Here is a 9419-nt window from a genome sequence, read left to right as displayed (position 1 = left end):
TGATGTATGATAATGCAATGGGCGGAATTGCAATTTGTTGGTGCTAATTCCTAATGTCTTTTTACCAGTAAAAATAGTAACATTATTTTACTGGATAATCATACACTGCAATTAAACTTTTTTTAAGTGAAAATAAGTGACCATACTTTTTAAAACGTACTTATGTGCTAAGAAAAAAAAGAATATATATATATATACACTCACCGGCCACTTTATTAGGTACCCCATGCTAGTAACGGGTTGGACCCCCTTTTGCCTTCAGAACTGCCTCAATTCTTCGTGGCATAGATTCAACAAGGTGCTGGAAGCATTCCTCAGGGAGTTTGGTCCATATTGACATGATGGCATCACACAGTTGCCGCAGATTTGTCGGCTGCACATCCATGATGCGAATCTCCCGTTCCACCACATCCCAAAGATGCTCTATTGGGTTGAGATCTGGTGACTGTGGAGGCCATTTTAGTACAGTGAACTCATTGTCATGTTCAAGAAACCAATTTGAAATGATTAGAGCTTTGTGACATGGTGGAAGTAGCCATCAGAGGATGGGTACATGGTGGCCATAAAGGGATGGACATGGTCAGAAACAATGCTCAGGTAGGCCGTGGCATTTAAACGATGCCCAATTGGCACTAAGGGGCCTAAAGTGTGCCAGGAAAACATCCCCCACACCATTACACCACCACCACCAGCCTGCACAGTGGTAACAAGGCATGATGGTTCCATGTTCTCATTCTGTTTACGCCAAATTCTGACTCTAACATCTGAATGTCTCAACAGAAATCGAGACTCATCAGACCAGGCAACATTTTTCCAGTCTTCAACTGTTCAATTTTGGTGAGCTCTTGCAAATTGTAGCCTCTTTTTCCTATTTGTAGTGGAGATGAGTGGTACCCGGTGGAGTCTTCTGCTGTTGTAGCCCATCCGCCTCAAGGTTGTGCGTGTTGTGGCTTCACAAATGCTTTGCTGCATACCTCGGTTGTAACGAGTGGTTATTTCAGTCACTGTTGCCCTTCTATCAGCTCGAACCAGTCTGGCCATTCTCCTCTGACCTCTGGCATCAACAAGGCATTTCCGCCCACAGAACTGCCGCTCACTGGATGTTTTTTCTTTTTCGGACCATTCTCTGTAAACCCTAGAGATGGTTGTGCGTGAAAATCCCAGTAGATTAGCAGTTTCTGAAATACTCAGACCAGCCCTTCTGGCACCAACAATCATGCCACGTTCAAAGTCACTCAAATCAACTTTCTTCCCCATACTGATGCTCGGTTTGAACTGCAGGAGATTGTCTTGACCATGTCTACATGCCTAAATGCACTGAGTTGCCGCCATGTGATTGGCTGCTTAGAAATTAAGTGTTAACGAGCAGTTGGACAGGTGTACCTAATAAAGTGGCCGGTGAGTGTATATATATATATATATATATATATATATATATATATATATATATATATATATATATATATACACACACTCACCTAAAGGATTATTAGGGACACCTGTTCAATTTCTCATTAATGCAATTATCTAATCAACCAATCACATGGCAGTTGGTTCAATGCATTTAGGGGTGTGGTCCTGGTCAAGACAATCTCCTGAACTCCAAATTGAATGTCAGAATGGGAAAGAAAGGTGATTTAAGCAATTTTGAGCGTGGCATGGTTGTTGGTGCCAGACGGGCCGGTCTGAGTATTTCACAATCTGCTCAGTTACTGGGATTTTCACGCACAACCATTTCTAGGGTTTACAAAGAATGGTGTGAAAAGGGAAAAACATCCAGTATGCGGCAGTCCTGTGGGCGAAAATGCCTTGTTGATGCTAGAGGTCAGAGGAGAATGGGCCGACTGATTCAAGCTGATAGAAGAGCAACTTTGACTGAAATAACCACTCGTTACAACCGAGGTATGCAGCACAGCATTTGTGAAGCCACAACACACACAACCTTGAGGCGGATGGGCTACAACAGCAGAAGACCCCACCGGGTACCACTCATCTCCACTACAAATAGGAAAAAGAGGCTACAATTTGCAATAGCTCACCAAAATTGGACAGTTGAAGACTGGAAAAATGTTGTTGCCAGGTCTGATGAGTCTCGATTTCTGTTGAGACATTCAGATGGTAGAGTCAGAATTTGGCGTAAACAGAATGAGAACATGGATCCATCATGCCTTGTAACCACTGTGCAGGCTGGTGGTGGTGGTGTAATGGTGTGGGGGATGTTTTCTTGGCACATTTTAGGCCCTTAGTGCCAATTGGGCATCGTTTAAATGCCACGGCCTACCTGAGCATTGTTTCTGGCCATGTCCATCCCTTTATGGCCACCATGTACCCATCCTCTGATGGCTACTTCCAGCAGGATAATGCACCATGTCACAAAGCTCGAATCATTTCAAATTGGTTTCTTGAACATGACAATGAGTTCACTGTACTAAAATGGCCCCCACAGTCACCAGATCTCAACCCAATAAAGCATCTTTGGGATGTGGTGGAACGGGAGCTTCGTGCCCTGGATGTGCATCCCACAAATCTCCATCAACTGCAAGATGCTATCCTATCAATATGGGCTAACATTTCTAAAGAATGCTTTCAGCACCTTGTTGAATCAATGCCACGTAGAATTAAGGCAGTTCTGAAGGCGAAAGGGGGTCAAACACAGTATTAGTATGGTGTTCCTAATAATCCTTTAGGTGAGTGTATATATATATATATATATATATATTTATATGTAATCAGTGACAGAGCATGTGTCTAACATAATTTTGTATTTTCAGCTGAGCAGAAATATGAATCTCTCTGTTCTGGTGTCACCAGGAGTCCAAGTCTATTCAAGTCCACCTCCTGCTAATCATGTCTTAAAAGTAATAAATAAAAAAATAAATAAAAACTCTTCTTTATTTTGGCTTTGGTATGATATGAGTATTGTGTATTGAACTGAACCGAGTGATGAGTGTATTATTACACTCAGCGCTTGACATTAACTTTTTTGCTCACTAGCCAATGTGGCTAGTGGTTTTCCAAAATGACTAGCCACGCAGCATTTTTACTAGCCACAGTTTTGTTGTTGTACGTTTTATATGATTAAAATTGACAATGGGGCTGAAAACGTGCTAAAATGAACTAATATTATCATTAGCTCTGATAAGGTTGTTAAGCTCCTTTTTTGATAACATGTTGTCTAAGATACACACATAAAATAGCTTCTTATTGTATATAATAAAAGTGCTGCATTGTTTGTTTTTTGTTTTACAGCAGTAAATACTGCAATACAGAGTAGAACAATTATCTGCATTAGAAACAACGAGCAAAGAATAAATAATAATTTTAAAGAAAAAATCCACAATTAAGGCACCAGGATTACAACTTTATATAGGCTATATAGGACTATATAGGACTTTGGATTGTTTGTTTTGCATCAGCTTTTCCTCAGAGCTCTGACTTAATAATTATCATCATGAAGCTCTGAGTAACTGGAGATATGTCCACCTGAAACAAGTATAGGCCTACAGGTCTTTATTTTCCAGATTATTCCCACAAGCGCATCTCCTGCTTTCTTTCATGGCATGATTAATTTTATTAAAACATAGAATTAACTCTGGAAAGATAGTTGTGATATGACGTGACATAAGGGCAGCCCTGCTAGTAGTTAGGCCTACACCGTGGCCCTTAATCATGAAGATGATTTTTGCTTTAATACCGGCCATGCACACTCACGAACTGACTGAACGCTGTGTTGATGTGTGTGTGTATGCGACCAGTCGCGTGTGATGATCGTTCGTTTGGCGCGCGCACCCTCGCGCAGCGGCACTGCAGGAGAGCGTGAGACACGCCGGTGGTCTGGATTCTCCTGCTATTAAAAAAAGATCGGTATATCATCACATTAAGTTGATAATTAAGGGCAGACTAAAACAGCCCAGTTCGTCGCACAGTCCGCGAGTTTAATCTCCGCGTGTCTTCTTGTTTGCAGTGTTGTCGTTCAAGAGGATTCACGAATGGACAAATGAGCAAACACTAAACTATGTGCAGGTGGTACTCATGGGAGTGGTAGTGGCATAGTGTCAAATTGCAATTCGTTTGTTATGTCAGATGTCCTTTGACAAGACTACAAATCTTCAACACGCCAAAGTGGCTAGTGAGAGTGACTGTGTTACCCGCCACGGGTGAAATGCACCCGCATTTGGCGGGTTGGCGGGTGTTAATGTCAAGCCCTGATTACACTCCTAAAATATGAGCATGTGAATGAGTGAGTAAATGAAAACAATGTGTAAATGAATGAGAATGAATAATATGAGTAGGCCTATATGTACAAGTGACTGAATAAATGAGCGAGGGAATAAACAAGCGTTTGATAGAGAGAGTATGCAATCGAATGAATGAATGAGCGAGGGTGATCAAGAAAGCGCATGTCCTGGTGACTGTCTGTAGCTGTGTGTGGAGCAGAATATTGATCAGATTGAGGAGGTGGGAGCTTTGTCATGAACAAGTCATTCTGCACACCACACACTGCAGTGGGAAGAGCTTACACAGACCCGTCACAGCACACTGAGGGGCATGTGACTCAACCCTCTTACAGAGCCTATCAGCCTGCACTGGCCCATTCCCACAAACCTTACTCAGAAATGCTCAGTCATTGCCTTTCTCTCCCAGGCTGAAAAACCTCCTACAGGATGATACATCCATCATACGCTCACCAACTATTACATAGTCAAGTACTAGCAAGTTTTTAGTGGACACCTGCAGCGCCAATGCGTAGAAAACACAAACTCTGGTGTAGTGTATACAGTGGCTTTCTTCCCTTCCACTCTCACCATTTCATTATGAGGCATACATAAAGTCCTGTATTTCGCCATTAACACTGGACTATGTTAAAGGCAGCTTGGAGATTAGCATTTCCTCTCACCTCCCATTGTGTCAAGCTTAAGAGCAGCCGCTCCCTGCTGGAGAGCTCACCGCCGAACCCGCTGACACAAACCCCACCACACGCCTGTAAACTATTCATGAGCACTCCATTTTTCATGGGCAGAGATGGATGTTTCATGTAGGGCAGGATATGATGGCAAAAGAAGGAGAGAGAGAGAGAGACATAGAAGTGAATAGCTTTGCAAGAGAATGGAAAGAAATTAGTTTTGAATATTCAAGTGGCTCTAATAAAGTTATGTCGGAATGATCACATTTGAGAGATGAACTTGGCATGAATGGCAATATTTCCAGTGGGGAAAATGTTTTTTCTTTGAGTCTCGAGTTCCTGAGTTCTGTGCAAATTAAATAATCATGGCAAAAGCTGATTCCAACATTATACAAGTGGAGTTCCAAACTTGTATGTTGCCATGCCCTCCTCCTCCCCAGAACCACCTGCCTAGATCTGCTACAGGGTTCTCCCTACTTTTCCTTGCCGCAGCAGCACATTTGTAATTCTGAGTGTGCAATCCCTGTAATTCTGGGCAATAACTTCCTTGCAATTTCAGCAGTAAGCGTTCAGTAAGTCCTACCCACACTCCATTCTTATCAATAAATCTCATCTTATTACTGCTGTCGATTGCAGAAGAGACCCACTATCATGCAAAGTTGTATTCTTTATACAAGTACAGACCTGCTTCAACACATCTGCCTGTTATTTTTAAGTGATCCTGAAGACCTTGATTAGCAGGTTCAGGTGTGTATGATTAAGGCTGGAGCTAAACTCTGCAGGGCAGGGGTCTCTAGGGGCTGGTTGCACCAGCTGTGCATAAATTACTTAGCCTAGTTGCTACAAAAAAGGGGTTTAAAGTTACAAATTGTGCACTACTAAATATTTTTGATGCACCATTAAACTTTAAATTTACCATTGAATTGACTGAATTGGATCAGTAAGCTTATGTTTAACCTGGAAGTGTGTCATTCTTAGACATATAAGTTGAGATTTACATTTCAATAGAACATTATGTGAATACATGGCTTGTTACCTGCTCTTCAACAAACAACCCGATCTAAACAGCACACCTCTAAGCATTCTCCATGTGCATGCCAAATAGAATCATAATAAATGCATATCTTCATATGTTTTATTTATTGCAATTCATTTCAAATACAGTTTAAAAATTACATAAATACATTACGCTATATTACAATGAAGTATCGCATTTCAGTGGAAATGGATTTGTAGGCTGCTTTAGAATCACTGAATGTAAACATTATTGAACAAGAAGGACAATGCAAGATGCATTACTTTACAGATGGCTTAGCATCTACTATCAGCATTCTGCCTTAAGAACAAATGGTGCAACCAAATTAAGTACAGAGTAGGTTACAAACTAGCTAATGGTTCCTAAACCTATAGGCCTGGTTCCACAGACAAGGCTTAGATTAAGGTAGGATTAGGCCTTAGTTCAATAAGGACATTTAAGTAGCTTTTATAAACGTTCCGTAGAAAAACACATTACTGGTGTGTGCATCTTGAGACAAAACAATGTCACCGACATGTTTTTAGATATGTCAGTGCAACTTGTTTTCAGTTAAAACAGCTAAATAATGCATTCTAGTCTGGGACTAGGCTTAAGCCTTGTCTGTAAAACCGGGGGCTAGTGTTCCAGTTTAAGTAAGGACAGCTGGCGTAGCCCTACACTGCTGCAGAGTTGAAGATCTCTGGTCTCAGAATATAGTGCAGGATTCACATGGACTACTTTCATTTTTTTTATGGTATAATTTGGTCATTTTTGGAGATTCTTTAATTTTCCATTTCTAAATCTACAATAAATAAATAACAGGTTTAAATCATCATGAGGGTGAGTAAATAATGACTTAATTATCATATTTTCAACTGTCCCTTTAATCATACCAATTCCAGACAACCCACACACACATATTCTACACTCCCCACGTTGAGCAGTGCTCTGCTAGACTCCTGAGTTTTTATTTAGTGTTGCTGGCAGTAATGGACTTGAGATTCTGATTAGTTGTAAATGGGCGTGAGGCGAGGTATAGCGCCGTGCAATCACACCATGCTTAATGATGCTCCGCAGACCCTTCTTCTCTGCAGGGAGCTCCGCCTCAGAACGAATGGGTCTGCTCGCCACGTTTCTAATTGAAAGTAATGATAATTAATATCATCATAATCACAGTTTGTTGTTGAGGATGTTTATGGGCTTTTGTGGCAGAAAAATGAGGAAGCACTTTATAAAATGGCTCTTGTTAACCTTTTAGCTTACTGCAGTCTCATTTAGCATCTGGAGCATCACTTCCATGCTGGCTGTGAGCAAAAAGTAAGATGGTAATTTGTATTCAGTGCCAGCTTCTCTCTTTGGGGTGGTGTGACAAAGATAAATCCTGATAAATGTAGGCTGATATCTGCTTTAATGAGCTTGAATTAGAATACGTTCCGAAAACATGGAAATGCTTTGGAGCAAAGGACAAAGCAATATCTCTGAACATGCACTCATGAGCTCATGAGGATTGATAGCACGTCAAAACTGCATTTGACAGGCAAATCACCCTCACGCTCCACTTGTAACTGATAGGAAGTGTTACTGAGTCAGAAATGTAGAGGCCTATGACTATGACCTCTGTTGAACTTACTGCGGATATTGTCTTTTATGATGAATGATGAACGAGTAGTCTTGGAAGTACTGGATGAAAATGTTATTATGTAATTATTGATGTAGAAAAGAAATACTTTGGCCTATTTTAGTTTATTAATGCAAGTTATTAATGGGATTTTACCACAAAATAGGTAACACTGCTTTTTTGTATACGAATCATGATTAAACCAAACTAAACGGCCCAACCAATGGTGTGAGTTTGGTCCAGAACCATCTGTTTATCCAACAAATGGCAGACAGGAGTGAGACAGGAGTGTTTGGGAAACATAAAAAACTGCTTTAAAAAAAGAAAAAATACATTAGTTGATGGTAGTTCCACACTTTACCATTAAGCTTCCTATTTTAAGCTTCATTTAACATATTTTACCTTATTTAAATCCACTCCAGATCATTTTGCCGATTGACCACCATAATTAATGTGAAAAGTTTCACAGAAATTAGTTTGAAAGAAAAGAGTGGATCCAATTAACATTCATTATTTTAACAGCACCGTCAAGAGTGGACTTAGCAGAGTCCTAAAACATATGCACATAAAAGTCGAGCTAAAATAAATGTGAACAGAGAGAGAAGTTTGCAGGGAGTGCATGGGCAATAATGACCAACACCAACAAATTCCACCATTTTGCTCAGTGAATGCTTATGACAGTCACAATAAGATGTGAGATTCCCAAATCCAACGGCATGGCGGACATTCAACAACCACCTTTCCTCTCCACTGTCCTCTCTTCAAACCAACCCTGTGCTTATTCAGTTAGTTCAAGTACAATCAGTCCCTTTCAATTGCAAATCAGGCTGGTACAGCCATGGACGAGACAAACAGGGCATGTACAAAAAAAGCAACTCTTACTGTAATGAAAGAAAGAGTGGTGGTGGGGGGAACGGCTTATAAGAAAAAGGACATATGTAGCTAAATTACAAGAGCCCTGAGGATATGCAAATGAGAGGGACCTCCCACAAGAATTACTTTTTTTCTTATGCAGACCATGCTGCTCAGATAAGCCCTGTGTAGAAGAAACACAGTGAGAACTGGCCTGTGTGTCAATGCCCCTTTTCTGCTGGAGAGTTATAAACTATTCTTCACAGAGAACGCACTCAACTGACCCACCATTAACAATCCTTGAGGATTAATTAACATGACTGCTCTTGATGCTTGAGGACAACAGTTGAATTCAAACGTCTATTTAAATGTCCCTACAGCTGGGGCCACACTAAAAGACTTTTAAAATCTTATACGATTTTCAAAACGTGAGAGAGAACACAGACATGACGATAGGAAGTCATAGATTTAACTGTGCCGCGATGTGACTAGAAAAGCATACCACACACTAACAGATTCCATTCACAAACAACCAGAGTCCTGTCTGGGAACATGGCAAATCTCGCAAAATCTCTCGCATTAAACAGTGACAAACATGGGCGGACGACCGATTACCATTTATACCATTTATCTTTGCGGGGGCTCGCTTTTAGCTCACTTTCTGATTGGGTATTGTTTCGTTTCACGTGATCTCCAGAGTGACGTGTTTGTCCTCGAGGTTCCCCCCACACTACAGGATTTCTGATCATAAATATTCAACATGTTGAATATTTACGATTTGAGATCGGGGCGGCTCCGACGTTCTTCCGAGCAGATTCAGTCACTCTAAAGTTAACACACCTCACACTGGATTTCTCATACTGCTTTCCTGAATACTCTCTCCGCCTATACCATTGTTGGGGAAAACAGATAGTCTCCCCATAAAGTCATGACATTGGGTCAATGTTGATTTTTTTGGGATGGTTGGGACACTCAAACAAACAGGCCAATGTTTTGATAGCACCACCACAGTGTTTAAACTTTTCAGGGAA

Source organism: Rhinichthys klamathensis, unplaced genomic scaffold (genome assembly GCF_029890125.1).
Source record: "Rhinichthys klamathensis goyatoka isolate OS25496 unplaced genomic scaffold, OSU_Roscu_1.1 h1tg000111l_1, whole genome shotgun sequence".
Taxonomy (NCBI): domain Eukaryota; kingdom Metazoa; phylum Chordata; class Actinopteri; order Cypriniformes; family Leuciscidae; genus Rhinichthys; species Rhinichthys klamathensis.
This window is presented reverse-complemented; position numbering follows the sequence as displayed.